Consider the following 16,636-nt stretch of genomic DNA (forward strand, 5'->3'; position numbering starts at 1 on the left):
ATCCTGGGCCTCTGGATTACTCGTCCAGTGATGTTTCCACAACACCACCATCGCCTGATTGATAAGGAACATTAGGAAGTATTTCAACTGACCAATATATGGAATGGATTTCTGAACAGGGTAATGGGAGCAAAAATCCCGGAATCATTTAATAAAACAATTAGACACCACAATAAGGAAGCTTATAGACTCCTTGGATGGATGAATTAATGTGGCTTGAATGGTCTTTCAAATCTGTAATCACCTACTCTCATGAACACTGTCACTCCAAAACAAATGGGGTGGGATTCTCCGGTCTCCGACGCCAAAATCGCTCCCTCCAAAGCTCTAGGAGTCCACTGCACACCCTGTATGGATGGCCTCAGGACGTTACCCGAGGCCCTCCCCCGACGGGGGATCGGTAGCCGTTTTGCACCATTTTTTCGGTCGTAAAAGGGCACTGTTCCCACGCCAGCGTCAGCACTTAGTCTCAGAATCGGAGAATCCAGCTCCACATCTGTTCTTCTCTCTGGGTGAGAAGTTAAGCATATTTTATGGTCTCCAAAATGAGGATAATCATACTCTATAAGTACTCAGGAAAGACCTGTGACCGTTTGCCTTCGGAAGCATCTTCCATCCTTTAACTTGTCATTGTGTTGTGTAAGATGTCGAGGAATAATAAAAGAACTTGTATGTTCTCAGCCACGTCTGCAATACACTAAAGTTTGTCTTAAGCTTGTAACTCAGAAGATTGGCTCTCTGGCCTTGGGCTGCTCAGGACAGATTACGCTGCACCATTAATTAGCTTCTGTAACACTCTTGACAGATGGTTTCATGAACAAAATAGCCTGAACACGGAAGCACCCACCCGTGCTAGGTTTAAATTCAGTTACAGCTGCAAGAACAATTGCCTTTTCATTTCTTACACAGTTTCTAAATTTCTGGCTTCCATATCCATCCGTCTCTCCCTGGATCTGAGCTGCGACAGGCCTCGGCTCTTCGCTATTCTGTGTGCAGTTGACTGCTGCAGTGCAAGCTCTGTTAACATAAAGGATCGCTACTTTAGCTTTGGAATATATCCAAGAGAGAAAAAGATTTCCACTCTCTAGTAGTCAACGACTGTGAGATACAGGGGAAGGTAGAGCCAAGGGTAAAGTGGGAATCGGGGCTTTACGCTCATATCCACTTCTTCACTAAAACTAACAAAAAGATGAATGCCATATGCAATTTATACCTGTCTGTACATTATCAGTTTCAGTCAAGGAGCACCGTATTGCTATCTCCTGGCTCATAGTGTCATTTCCCATCCAAAGTTAAAGCTCTCTACATGCTTAGTTACAGCAACAATTTTAAATGTAAATGTTTGCATTTATGCCAATTCATGCTGACAGCCAGCAGCCATTTTAGGGATCCAGTCAGGCTGTCAGCAGTCGCTGAAAAACAATGTTGGTGTGAGATGGGTTCTCCTTCCTCAATGCTTCACCTCTCTCTGTACCCTCAAAGTTCTCCAACCAGCATCCAGCTGTAAATTAATTAACTGGCACCGGACCCTCTCTCTTCATCACCACAAATAGCAGGGATTTCAGCCACTGTACACCATAACAGGAAGCTCTTACAAGGAGCAGGATTAGGCCATTCGGCCCCTCAAACCTGCTCCACTATTTTATATGATCATAGCTGATCTGATCGTAACCTCAAATCTGCATCCTATCTACCCCCGATAATCACCGCCTTGCTTACCAAGAATCTATCAACCTCCACCTTGAAACTATTCAAAAACTCTGCTTCCACCACCTTTCAGGGAGAGAGTTCCAAAGACTCACGACTGTCTAAGAGATAAAAATCCTCATCTGGTGACCCCTTACTTTTAAACAGTGACCGTCTACAGTCCTAGATTGCCCCCAAGAGGAAACATCCTCTCCCCATCCAACCTGTGAAGACCCCTCAGGATCTTCCGTGTTTCAATCAAGTTGCCTCTTACTCTTTTTTTTAATGTAAATTTAGAGTACCCAATTATTTTTTTCCAATTAAGGGACAATTTAGCATGGCCAATCCACCTACCCTGCACATCTTTTGGGTGTGGGGGTGGAACTCATGCAGACATGGGGAGAATGTGCAAACTCCACATGGACAGCGACCCAGGGCCGGGATTTGAACCCGGGTCCTCAGCGGCGTAGGCAGCAATGCTAACCACTGTGCCACGTGCCGCCTGCCTCTAACTCTTCTAAACTCCAGCAGATACAAGTCTTGTCTGTCCAACTTTTCCTCATAAAGCACGGTGGCACAGTAGTTAGCACTGTTGTCTTACAGTGCCAGAGACCTGGGTTCAATTCCGGCCTTGGGTGACTGTGTGGAGCTTGTACGTTCTCCCCGTGACTGCATGGGTGTCCTCCCACAGGTCATAGATGACAGGTTAGTTGCATTAGCCATGCTAAATTAACCCCTAATGTCCAAAGATATACAGGTTAGGCAGGACTACCGGGATAAGGCAGAGGAGTGGGCCTTGGTAGAGTGCTTGTGGTAGGGTTGGTGCAGACTCAATGGTCCGAATGGCCTCCTTCTGCACTGTAGGGATTCTATGGACACCCATTCCAGGTACTAGTCTTGTCAACGTTCTCAGAACTCTTGCCAGAATAAAACTCCAGTCCACAGTATGCAGTGACCTGAATAAATGTAACTGGCAGCATTGAGGAGAGTGGGGTTCCATTCCTGTCCAGCGCCTTGGCAGCTAAATTTAGCTGCAGGTGAGACGGGGAGAATGGATGAAGATGAATGGAGAAATGGATTGCAATGAGGAGATTAATAGAAAGAAAGAAAATGTAAGACCTGCATTTCTACTGCACGTTTCATGACTCTAGGATGCCTCTTAGCCAATGAAGTATTCTTCAACGGGAGGTTGGGAGATAAGTCCCTGTTGGATATAGTTCGAAGGCGTGCACGGAGCACCAGCTTGAAGTGGGAGAGAGGAAGAAAAGTCAGGGAGTTGGGGGAAGGGGTGGCGGCATAGTCCGGTAAAGTGTTGCATTGACATAGGATCCAAAGGCATAGGACTAACAAGAATGCAGAGAAACTATAACATTTTTGTCATTCATTACAGGCACCAAGAAATGAGCATGATCTGTGGACAGTTCAGACAGAACATAAGAGCAAGAAATAGGGAAAGGAGTAGGCCATATGGCCCCCTTCAGCCTGCACTTCAATTCAGTAAAATCCTGACTGATCTGCTGATCTTTGGCATCAGACGAACTTCCTGTAAATTCTCCACAACCCTCTACTACCTGTAGTTCAGAGGTATATCTAAATCAGTCATGAATATATTCATAGGACCAGCCTCCACAGCACTATGGGATGGCGAATTCTAAAAGGAGACATATAACTGGACAACCCCTTATTCTGAAAGTGTGTTCCTTAGTTCTACATTCCCCTACAAAGAGAAATATCCTCTCGGCATCTACAACATCAAGCTCCCTCAGAATCTTCATGGGCAGGATTCTCCGAACCCCCACCGGGTCGAAGAATCGTCGGGGGCCGGCATCAATTCCGCCCCTGCCGTGTCCCGAATTCTCCGCCACCAGAGATTCGGCGGGGGCCGGAATCGCCCCGTGCCGGCCCCCCCCCCCCCCCCCCCCACCGGGGATTCTCCGGCCCGTGATGGGCCGAAGTCCCGCCGCTGTCAACCCTCTCCCGCCGGCGTGGATCAAACCACCTACCTTACCGACGGGAGCAGGCGGCGCGGGCGGGCTCCGGGGTCCTGGGGGGGGGGGCCGTGCCCCCACGGTGGCCTGGCCCGCGATTGGGGCCCACCGATCGTCGGGCGGGCCTGTGCCCTGGGGGCACTCTTTTCCTTCCGCCTTCGCCAATGTCTTCACCATGGCGGAGGCGGAAGTGACCCCCTCCCCTGCGCATGCATGGGGATGACGTCAGCAGCTGCTGACGCTCCGGCACATGCGCGATTTACGCCGGCCGAAGTCCTTTCGGCCCTGGCTGGCGTGGCGCCAAAGGCCGGCAACGCCAGCCGGCGGAGCGCCAACCACTCCGGCGCGGGCCTAGCCCCTTAAGGTGAGGGCCCCCGCACCTCTGGGGTGGCCTGACGCCAAAGTGGTTCACGCCATTCCATCACGCCAGGACCCCCTGCCCCGCCAGGTAGGGCAGAATCCTGGCCCATGTTTCAATCAGATTTGGGTGAACAACACGACAATGAAATAATAATAAAAGCAAAATATTGTGCATGGTGGAATATGAAACAAAACAGAGAATGCTGGACAAAGCAATAATATTGGGTGCTCTTAATTAACCCAAGACTAACTAATGTAAAGACAAAAGCCATGTGGGGGAAACACCCTTTTAGAATGTTCCATAACCGCTTCCTAAATTAGTCTGCTTCCAGCCTAATCAGGAACAGAGCATTACATGCTTTAGTTCTGGAGAAAGATGTGGGAGAGTAGACAAACAATAGCAATCACAACACAGACTCAATGCAAGGAGAGGAATTATTATGGGTCTGGACCAGAACCCTAATTGTTTTGTTAAAGATCCCAGACTAGAATCCAATTATTACGGGTCCAAGAACGTGAACACCAATTTATTCCGGGATTCCGGACCAGAACCCAAATTTTTCCTTGGAAACTCATGAGGAAATGTTACTGCGTCCCAAGAGTGACCAACAGACAGCTTTTATGGTAAAATAAACTTTAATTTAAACACAGAATTAAACGCATTAGCAACAAGGAAATAGCTTACATTTAACAGTTACAATATCTTACTTGTTTTCTAACTCTGCCTCTATTTCATATATATATATATATATATATATATATATATATATATATATATTACATACATAGATTTCCCAATTAATCAAACCAATGTACCTATGAATACCAATCATGGATAAAATCACCAACAAGGGTTTCCACTTCCTGATATTAGTACAAAGCCTTTCAGAGAGTGAGCCCTTTCAGAGTAAACCCTGTCTGCCCAGCTTGGTGATCCAGAATCGACTCACAAATCAAACCCTTTCCATTAACTATGCCTCCTGAATCCAAAAGCGCACCACATTCTGTCTTGTCACAAAAGGTTACATTATCCCAGAAAAAAAAAATCGACGATTCTCTCCCTTGGTAATCACAGCAAAAATACTCAATACAGACATAAGAACATGAAGATTTCTCACATACATCACAAGAGGGAGAAAAGTCAAATATAGGAATGTTGGGCTGTAAGAAGACAGTGGACAATGGGTGTGGGTACTTAATAAAACAGAGTTGTTCAAGCAGAAGAGAAGGATGAACCAGTTCGACAAATGTTAGCCATTTCCCTGGGGGGGCTCTCTGGATTGATTGTCCTGTTGGCCATTCACTAGACTTACAGTGAGAGAATGGTGGGAACACCAAGCATATTCCGGGGTAGTGGCTCAGTGGGGATTTGGATGACCGGTTGTATCTCTGTATCAGTTTGGAATGTCCTATATAAGGACATGAAACATTCTTTACAAATAGCAGTCAATCTATAGTCACTGCAAAGCTTAACAGTAATAACTAAAAAATATAATGTATCCTCTGAATCACCATAATCTCACTGATTTATGGATTATATTTTAAACATATCTTCACACACACACTTTTTCCCTTTGGGGAATGGTGGGGAAGTAGTGGAAGGATTCCCGAGCTCACTATCAACTCTTTGAACCACGTTATGAATGCTGCTTCCATGACCAAGTCCTGGCATTAGTTTTGAACCTGGAGCTCTGGTCCAAGGATAGGAATGCTATTCCTGTGCCACAAGACATCCTTACAGAGCCTTTAATAGTAGTTAAATGAGGAATTACTGCCCGAACTCCCCCTTCCTCCCTTTCTGCCTCGCCACCCCCGCTTTCGACCCCCCCTTTGCCCCACCAACTTTGGGGGGGGGGCCTGAGAACACCCCCTCACCTCCCCTCCACCTGGTAAGCGTCCCACGTCCTCGGGGCCCACCCCTGCCACCAAGGCACTCAGGCACTGTCAGCCTGGCACCATGGCAGTGTTCCTACCAACCTGGCAGTGCCAGCCCAGCTGCTAGGGGGAGTGCCAGGGTGCCACCCTGTCCTGTCTTCGACCACCCAGGGGTTCACATTTGTGGAAACCAGTACTAAATGGCACCCCAGTGAGGTCTCCCAGGCACAGCCGTTAGGCCCCGGGCATTAGAATACCACAAATGCTTTATTAAATGAGCCTAATGAATCAATGAAATATGCTGATCTGGATCACGCCCAGTGAGGGCGAGATCCAGATTGCGACTGTTGTATTACGTCATAGTAATATCTCTTTGCTTACTTCCAGAATGGTCTGATGGTTTCAGTCTTTAAATTAAGCAAATACTGTTTATTGAATAATGATTATAAATATCTATGAGTTCGTTCACTCTTCTACAACTATAACTGAAGACTAGTTAAATAAGAATAATTATATACTGTTTAACCACACTGGCCAATTAAGCTACATCTTTAACACTCTGCTCACTAGTCACTCCTGATACGAAGAGGTGGGAATCTCCTCTGAGTGTAGCTTCTATACATAGATCTGGGGCGCGATTCTCGGGGAGACTGAGTGCTGACGCCTCCTATTCTCCCCCCTCAGGGGGCTAGGAGCGGCGGTGCGTGAATCCCAAACGCCCGGCCTTGATGCTTGCCTCAAAGCGGCGCGCCGAGAATGACCCGGCCGGCGGCGCTGAAGTGACGTCAGGCGCACATGCGCAGGTTGGCCGGCTCCAGCCCGCGCATGCGCGGTGGCCTTTTTACCCTCCGCTGCCCCCGCAAGACATAGCGGCTTAATCTTGCGGGGCGGCAGAGGGAAAAGAGTGCGTCATTTACAGACGCCGGCCCGACGATCGGTGGGCACCGATCGCGGGCCAGACATCTGCTGAGCACGCCCGTGGTGCTCGATCCTCCCTCCGCCCCCCACAGGCCCCACACTCACCTGTCGCGCACTGTGTGTGGTTGGCGCCAGCGTGAACCGGTCGGGTTTGGCAGGCCGCTCGTCCCATCCGGGCCAGAGAATCGCCGGTCGCTGTGAGAAACGGCGATAGGCGATTCTACGAGCGGCGTGTCAAAAAACACGACATGCCATTTTTGGGAGGGGTGGGAGAATCGCGGGGGTTGCCAGGGCAGCGTGGCATGATTCGCCCGGCCCAAGGGCAGCACGGCGGCCTAGTGGTTAGCACAACCACCTCACGGCGCTGAGGTCCCAGGTTCGATCCCGGCTCTGGGTCACTGTCCGTGTGGAGTTTGCACGTTCTCCCTGTGTCTGCGTGGGTTTCGCCCCCACAACCCAAAAATGTGCAGAGTAGGTGGATTGGCCACGCTAAATTGCCCCTTAATTGGAAAAAATAATTGGCTAATCTAAATTTTTTTTTTTTTTAAATGATTCGCCCGGCCCTCCCGCGATTATCCCACCCGGCGTGGGGAGCGGAGAATCGCGCCCCTGGTTCTGCCATCTAGTGGTTGTCTAGCACTATAATACACGTTAACCCCTTGCATACCAGCACATATACAGATCATGACAGTGGCATGTCGCGAGATTCCATTAAATCTCTCTAAGCGTTTTGAGAAGCGCAGATCTCACGAGGGGCCTCTCGTGAGATTCACGGCTGCGTCCCAACACCAAGTCAGGCGCATGAGGTGTCTAAATCGTGCCAATCTTCGACAAAGAAATTTTGGAGAAGGAATGGAGAAAGCACGGTAGCATTGTGGATAGCACAAATGCTTCACAGCTCCAGGGTCCCAGGTTCGATTCCGGCTTGGGTCACTGTCTGTGCGGAGTCTGCACATCCCCCTCGTGTGTGCGTGGGTTTCCTCCGGGTGCTCCGGTATCCTCCCACAGTCCAAAGATGTGCAGGGTAGGTGGATTGGCCATGATAAATTGCCCATAGTGTCCAAAATTGCCCTTAGTGTTGGGCGGGGTTACTGGGCTATGGGAATAGGGTGGAGGTGTTGACCTTGGGTAGGGTGCTCTTTCCAAGAGCCAGTGCAGACTCAATGGGCCGAATGGCCTCCTTCTGCACTGTAAATTCTATGATAAGAATATACACAGAAGCCAGTTAAATCAGCAGATAAAATTAGCACTGTCGCACTTAATATTGATACATTGAACTATTTTATGAGCTGAACATAAACCATTTTGTGAATTGTCTTGCTTTAAGCTGAAGCTTTTTACGGAGCTTTTGTACAAGCGCTTGCCTCTTGCCGCAGTGACTTGGAAACAGGGGGTGGTCTGAGTGAACTAAAGCAATGGCCAACTGATGCTTATCGCAGCACCAAGCACAGAGCGGTCAATCAAGGTGGTTTCAAAGACACAGTCCTGGCACAATGTGAAGTGCAACAGCTGATGGCTCTGTCAGATCTCACGTAACTAGGAAGTGCAAAGAGCATCATTTGTCCTTTATATGATTAATGGCCGTGTCGAGCGTTCTTGAGCTCCTTTCTCACAGGAAGTCCGACCTGGACCTCAGTCGCTGGTCTCAGGAGGAACTCATTTCTCATTTTGACTCTCGCTAGTTCAAAACAATCATTTGCAGTTCCTTATGTTTATGCTTATAGTTCACGGAGGAAGGAAAGGACACAGAATCACAGTTTTAGAATTCACAACAGGGTTGGATTTAACTCACGCTACAGCCACTTTAGCGAAAGCTGCCACATTTACCCATGATGCTGATAATGACTTGAGAAATTACAAGCAGGAATAAACCACAGTCTATCAGTTCTAATTCTTCATGCCATAGACTTGGAGAATACAAATTTGTGCCTAATGAATCCCCACATGTTAAACGTTCACAATTTCTATCATGGCATTAGAGCATCTGCTGCAGAGAGGTCCTCCAACAGAAAGGAACAGCTTTACGGAGAGTTGCCTCAGGCAACTTGCTCATAGCTATTTTTCTGAATACCACTGGGGGCAGGTCATTCAATTAGGAGATGGTGGTGGAAAGGTGGAGCGTGCAGATATTCCCAGAGAGGACTGCCTAAGTACCTGGTGAAAAACCTAATTGAGTGGTGTGAGGGTTGTCAAGGGATGTAATACTCCCTGAGCACTAGGACCAGACACAAAGATGTGATGGTCTTCCCAGGTTCTGTACATTCCTATGTCCTTAGCATTATAAATGTGCTCTCTTTAATTTTTAATTTCACTGTTTAATGCAGAGTTCAACTGTAATTAACCTTTTTGCTAAAAATGAATGCAGTTAAAATTCTTTCATGCCAAAAACCATTTACTAAGTGCGTCAGCGAAAAGATATGGAGGAAGATGTCAGAAATAATTAGGAATTCTTCTTCAGATGCTAAAGAATTCCTGCCTGCTCAAAGACATGTGGCTGTGTGCTATAACTTGTTTCATTTACCATACGCTTTAATTCCTTTGCCTGTTAAATTTTGTTTTCTTTTGTTTGTTTTTATTCTTCTCATAATGCTTTATCTTCTTTCCATTTTACACTAGCTTTGTTTTGCTTTCGTTCTTCTTCCCATCTACTTCATATTTTCTTACATCTCTGTTCTTATACTTTCCCATTCCTGTATTATCTTATTCCATATTCTTTGAGCCAATTTTTAAAAAATATATCCTCTTCTTGACTGACCTGGTCCAAGCCTTCTCAAAATGGCTGACAGTGTGTGGAATATCTGTCTCCCGCCACAGCTCCCAGTGAAAACCTTCTCTGGGAATATTAAATTAACAGCAGATAACATTTAAGTTCTTCACAGCTATCTGCTTTAGCCAGGATAACGTAATAGCTGAATGAGGACATCAAAAAGGGAATTGCACTCTCTTAAGTTGATCAAACTGCTATTAGGGTACCATAGTAACTTGGCTAATGTACGTTGGAGTGTGCATGAGGTACAGTAAGCAGCAGCACAGTTAAGCTTGAAGGGATAAAATAGGTTTGTGCCTAATTTTGGACATGGAGAGCAAGGAGCCACTTGACAACCCAAGGCGCACCAGAATTTGGCTCCCGGGTGAGCCTCATGTTGATAGTTTGAATAAGCTGCCTATAATGATGCAAGGAAACTGACAGTAAGCGTAATATAAATTTACTTACAAGAATTTACAAGGGTCTACGTAATGCAGCACCTGACTCCCAGTGCAATGCTAGCTGGGAGGACTTATCTCACCAGGCCCTGATCTGGGCCTGCTTTTTACCTTTGTTCATAATGAGCCTCAACTCAGGGAGCTCACACTCCAAGTCCCAAGGCAAGATCAATGAGGGCTTCCCTGTAGTCTTCCTGAGGGTTATGACACTGCCAATGTCTGTGGATTCTACAGAGCAGTTGTCATATTGGTCCTCCTTGTATTTCAGGCTGCCTGACTCATCAGCAGAACCAGAACCACAAAGGCAAGTCCTGTGAGGGGAGAGGAATTAGGAAACATGGCTGACTGCGAACCAGCAATGGCCTTCAATTGTAACTAAGAATCCAGGAAGGTTGCGGGGTTGGGGGTCCACATAATTTTTTTTCAATGGACGTTTAATGACCGTTGGCTCACATTAACTTGTCTCCATACTTGGGGCTTAGCACGGCTGCTTCACAGTGCCAGGGACCCACATTCAATTCCGGCCTTGGGTGACTGTATCGAGTTTCACATTCTCCCTGTGTCTGTGTGGGTTTCCTCAGGGTGCTCCAGTTTCCTCCCACAGCCCGAAGATGTGCAGGTTAGGTAGACTGGCCATGCTAAATAGCCCCTTAGTGTCCAAATGGTAGGGATAGAGTGTTCTTTCAGAAAGTCGGTGCAGGCTCAATGGGCCGAATGGCTTGCTTCTCCACTGAATGGAGTCTGTGATCTGACCCAAGTAAATCGGACGAGATGCCTAGCACCTGACTTGGTGCAAACCAATTTCCGGGTTTGTTTCAAAACAAGCATTAGGGACCTCTGTAGCAATATCATTGAGATTAACACTTGTTCAGATGGTCGCCATGGATGGTCGGGTAACATAGAAATTATGTTGCTGGACTAGTATTCCAGTCCTCACGACTAACAATCTGCAGACTCAAGCTCAGATCCCACCAAAGCAGTTGGAGAAATTAAATTCAACTAATGAAATAAATCTGAAATAAAAAGTTAGCAATGCCTGGGGCTGCCTCTGGAGATCAAGATGGAGGCCGCCTACAACCTGGACCCTGTATTGACCCTGGATTGTCTATGATAAATTGCCCCTTGATGTCCAGGGATGTACAGGTTAGGTTACAGGATTAGGGTGGGGGCATGGGCCCAGGTAGGATGCACTTTCAAAGGGTTGGTGGAACTTAATGGGCCGAATGGCTCCTTCTACACAGTAAGAATTCTGTGGTTCTGCCATGGAATACGGCCCTAAACTCCCAGTCGCATAATTAATAAGGCCAGGGTTGGAAAATGTGGCATTATTTTCTAGCACCCTCAGAAGCAGAAAACATTCCCCATTCCCGCTTCTGCCACAGGCATAGTCAAAAATGGGACAATTCTGCCCCAAACTGCTGCATTGTCCTGATGACAAAATGGGTTCACTAATCCCCTTTGGGAAGGAAACCTGCTTTCCTTCCTTCGTCTGACTTGTATGAGAGTCCAGACACACAACAAGCTGACCCACTCTTAACTGGCCTCGGGAGCAGCCTGGCAAGTCACTCAGTTGTCATCATAACCTGCCCAAGGTCAATTCGGGATCAACAATAAATACTGACCTTCAGTAACAGTCACATGAAAAAAAGCCTCTGCAAGCAACCAGATCAATATCAGGCAAAGATCTCCACCTCGCGCCGCCCGTAGCAGAATTCCTGTTGAGGCGGCGAATCCAGCAGTTGTGAAGAAATCGGGATCAATAATCTTTATTAATGTCACAAGTAGACTTACATTAACACTGCATTGAAGTTACTGTGTGAAACCCAGTTGCCACACTCCAGCGCCTGTTCGGGTACACTGAGGGAGAATTCAGAATCAGTGCTCTTCCCGATGCTACGGCCCTCCCTTGCTGCCATCAGGTTTGAGGTTCGCCAGTAGGAGGATGCAAATGGGCCATTAAGACCCACTTAAGGGGCCGGGCACAATATTCTCTGGGTCTGCGTGATCCTCTGGGTGGGGAATCACGTGGACGAGAATTATTGCAGGTCTAGACAAGCATGACCCTGGTGTAGTGGACCTTGCGGTGGGCCAAGGGGTTGACTCTTTAAGGAAGTTGCCCCAAAAGTCCATCGGAGGGCCACATCCCCCCCCCACCAACCCAAGAGCTTTCCACCCCACCCCCATCAGACTCCCTCACCGCCCCACACCAGAGACCCCCTGAATAAACATTGTGGTGCGAGCACTTCAGAGTTACTCAATCGTGAAGGGTACAATGCTGACAGCTCTGTGTGCATATGGAAGCTGTCAATCACAGACTAGCAAAATCAATATCAAAGAGAAATGAATGAATGGCTTGCAGTTGGTGGGAGGATGGGATGGTTGTTATTGATATGGGGATTGACATTACATTCGTTACTGATTATTGTTTATTGTTGGGTATAAAATTGGGAGAAAATGTGAAAAAGGAGAATTAAAAATATTTTTTAAAAAGATCTGAAGGGGTTTAAACACCACTGACTGGTTTTCTCTTTCCAGGAATTGGCAGGTGCTGCTTCCTGTGTCAGAGCCAGCAGGTGCATTGCCCAGGTGAGTGTTAAAGCAGTACTTGTTTTCACTGCCTCTGTCTGGACTACTTTCTAGCTTCCAGAAAGGGTTCTCTCTTTTGGGAGGCTTGCTGACTGGGGTCTCTCTTCATGATCAGGGTCTCTCTTCAAGGGAGTCTGCAGGGGGCTCTCCTTATTTAAGGGGTCTCTATGGGGGCTCTCTTTATTTAGGGGGTGTCTGGGGGTCTCTTTAATAATAATCTTTATTGTCACAAGTAGGCTTACATTAACAATGCAATGATGTGACTGTGAAAAGCCCCTAGTCAACAGAATCCGGCTCCTATTCGGGTACACAGAGGGAGAATTCAGAATGTCCAATTCACCTAACAGCACGTCTTTCGGGACTTGTGGGAGGAAACGGGAGCACCCGGAGGAAACCATACAGACACAGGAAGAAGGTGCGGACGCCACACAGACAGTGACCCAAGCTAGGAATTGAACCCGGGTCACTGGCGCTGTGAAGCAAGAGTCCAGAGGATCCTGTGGGGGGGAAATGAGTTGGACCTAGAATATCTGGGGTTGGGGGTCACAATTGCACTGTGGGGGTGCGGGTGAGGGGGGTTTGCTGAATTGCGATGCGGGGTGGCAGCCAGCCGCAGGACCTTGCTATTGGGCCGCCCGTTCAAAATATCATCCCAATAGTGGGATGCCCTTGGGAATCCCTCGCAAACCTCACTATGCATAAATTTCCATGGCTAAGGATTGGAATCGCTTTCTCAGGAGAGCAAATCAGGTGGAATTTAGCTCCAGCGGGAGAACATGGGACCGAATTCTCCGCTAACGGGATTCTTCATTTTGCCGGCAGCCCGGGGAAAACCGTATTGGCCAGCCAGCAAAACCCACCCATAGACTTCCAAACGGAGAATTTCACCCACTGTGTCAGAGGTATTCCTGCATTGTTCAGGCATGGGAGGTTAGCACCCTAGATTTGACTTCTGTGTCAACCCCTACCCTCCCCCTTCACCATTTACCATTGAAGTGCATAAGTTGGGAACATAGGCTGTCAGGGAAGGACACACGCGAAATGTGGAACTTGTTCAAGGAACAGGTACTGCGTGTTTTTGATATGTATGTCCCTGTCAGGCAGGGAAGAGATGGTCGAGTGAGGGAACCATGGTTGACAAGAGAGGTTGAATATCTTGTCAAGAGGAAGAAGGAGATTTACTGATCAGAAAAGCAAGGTCGAAATTCAACTCCCAAATTACTGAGGGAAGCTGGAAAGTTGGAGGAAGAGCAGTCTCCATGACATTTTCGATCGGACCACCTGCCTCTGACCAGAGTTTATGGGTGATGTTTAATGTCACCTGCTGATGAGTTTTGGGTGCGGGGTGGATGCCGCCTTTGTGGTGAATTCATACTGTATTGTAATTCACACTGTATTGCATTGCATTGTATTATGTCCTTGTGGGCTATGTATGTGAGCCGTTGCGTGGCTCTGCCCATAGGGGGAGATGAGGAGCTTGTACAGGGCTCCACCCTTGGCTCCGCCCATGGACCCTCCTACTACCGGAAGTATAAAGTGCTGCAGCCGTGAGCCTGCTCTCAGTTCTTCTGGTCGCAGGCAGGCTCAGTTGTAAGACTATTAAAACCACAGTTTACTTCCAATCGTGTCTTGAGTGAATTGATGGTCACATCAATTTAATAGTCTTAGAAAACTTGAAGAAAACTACTATGGAATCAGCCCTCAAACCTGATCGACTAGAACTCGACCCGCAGGCTGCAGAGGCAAAGGAAATCTTCCAACACTGGCTTTGATGTTTCAAGGCCTACCTGGCTGAATCAAGCACATCCGAGACTACAGAGGAGCAGAAACTCAGCCTACTGCACGCACGGGTGAGCCATCGTATCTCTACGCAACTCAATTATACTACCTCATATACTGAGACCCTGGCTATGCTCGACCGATTGTACGTGCGGCCAATTAACGAGGTCTACGCGCGGCACATTTTCACGACCCGCCGCCAGCGCCCCGCAGAGTCGCTAGAGGACTTTCTGTGATATATAAAAGCCCTTGCTCAGGACTGCAATTTTCAGGCTGTAACGGCCTCCCAGCATATGGAACTCGCTGTACGTGATGTATATGTTGCAGGGCTCAGGTCTAACTATGTGTGCCAGCGATTACTTGAGAAAGGAGCCCAGAACTTGGAAGACACGGTAGAATTAGCTACGACTATGGAGGTTGCGTTCCGCAGTCTGAACTCATTCCCCGCAGACCAAACGACCCCATCGTGGGCCCCCGATTAGCGACTGCCCCAGGCCTGCGCCGCGTGGCCACCCACCCACTATGGAGCGCCAGCGTGCCATTTTTGTGGCCAGCCCCAACACCCGCAGCAGCACTGCCCGGCCCGCAACGCGACCTGCAGCAGCTGCGGTCGCAAAGGACACTATGCCCGAGTATGCCTGACAAAATCAAAACTTCCTAACTCCCCCGCAGTCCAGGGCACTCGCCTCCCAAACTCGCAGGCCCGCAGACCCCGTAATGCTGCAGCGTGTCTGCCGACTCCGCCTCCACCCGACATGTGCGACTCATGGGGGCCGCCATCTTGGCAATCCTCCTCCACCCGGCCAGCCACGTATGAGTCATGGGGGCCGCCATCTTGGACGCATCTTCCTCGCCGCCCGCCACGTGCGATCCACGGGGGCGGCAATCTTGGACACCATCTTCTTCATCACCCGCCACGTGCGATCAACTATCTTGGCCATCAAACGAACCTCACCTCGACGACTATGACCTCAGCGGACAGTCATCACGGGGCCACTCCAGCACTACTAATCGAGCCACCGACTACCCGCAATTCAACGCAGTCACGTTGGACCAGTCGCGTCCGAAGCACCTCCAGAGCTCGATGATGTCCGTTAAAATCAACGGGTACAAGACAAGTCTTTGACTCCGGGAGCACCAAGAGCTTCGTACATCCTGACCTGGTAAGACGCTGTTCGCTCCCTATCTTCCCTGCACGGCAAACTACCTCCCTCGCCTCGAGCTCGCACTCAGTCCACATACAAGGGCACACCGTCGCGACCCTAACGATTCAGGGCGCCAGCTACTCTAATTTCCAGCTGTACGTACTCCCCGACCTCTGCGCCCCACTCTTACTCGGGCTTGATTTCCAATGTAATCTCAAGAGCCTCACACTTAGCTTCGGCGGACCCCTATCTCCACTCACTATCCGCAGTCTAGCGACACGAAAAATCGACCCCCCCTCCACTCTTCGCTAATCTCACTGCTAACTGCAAACCCGTAGCCACTCGCAGCAGGCGGTATAGCCTGCAGGACAGGGTATTCATTAGAGCCGAAGTCCAGCGGCTCCTACGTGAGGGAGTCACAGAGGCCAGTAATAGCCCCTGGAGAGCTCAGGTGGTGGTCTTCAAGGTCGGGGAAAAGTTCCGGATGGTGGTTGATTATAGCCAAACCATCAACCGTTCACGCACCTCGATGCGTTCCCCGGCTCCCCAGAATTGCAGATATGGTCAATCAGATCGCCCAGTACCACATATTCTCCACGGTGGATCTGACGTCTGCTTACCACCAGCTCCCAATCCGCCCGGAGGACCGCCACTACACGGCGTTCGAGGCAGATGGCCGCCTCTTCCATTTCCTACAGGTCCCCTTTGGCGTCACGAATGGGGTCTCGGTGTTCCAACGAACAATGGACCGAATGGTGGACCAGTACGGGCTGCGGGCCACATTTCCGTACTTGGACAATGTCACCATCTGTGGCCATGATCAGCAGGACCACGACGCCAACCTCCACCGATTTCTCCAAACCGCCCAGAAACTCAATCTCACCTACAATACGGAGAAATGCGTTTTCCGCACTACCAGACTAGCCATCCTCGGCTATGTCGTGGAAAATGGAGTCCTTGGTCCTGACCCGGACCATATGCTCTTACAACTCCCTCTCCCTCATTGTCCCAGGGCCCTCAAGAGGTGCCTGGGATTCTTCTCCTATTACGCCCAGTGGGTCCCCCAGTATGCAGACAAAGCCCGCCCACTATTTA

The 16,636-nt window shown here is 48.8% G+C and overlaps 1 protein-coding gene across 3 annotated transcripts in view; it reads right to left on the reverse strand.

The window, feature by feature from the left end:
• The window catches only part of LOC119974893 (muscarinic acetylcholine receptor M3-like), a 549,971-nt gene that overhangs the window by 247,601 nt on the left and 285,734 nt on the right, over positions 1-16,636 (reverse strand). The window lies entirely within an intron of this gene.

The sequence above is a fragment of the Scyliorhinus canicula genome, chromosome 1 (genome assembly GCF_902713615.1).
Source record: "Scyliorhinus canicula chromosome 1, sScyCan1.1, whole genome shotgun sequence".
In the NCBI taxonomy this organism is placed as follows: Eukaryota; Metazoa; Chordata; class Chondrichthyes; order Carcharhiniformes; family Scyliorhinidae; genus Scyliorhinus; species Scyliorhinus canicula.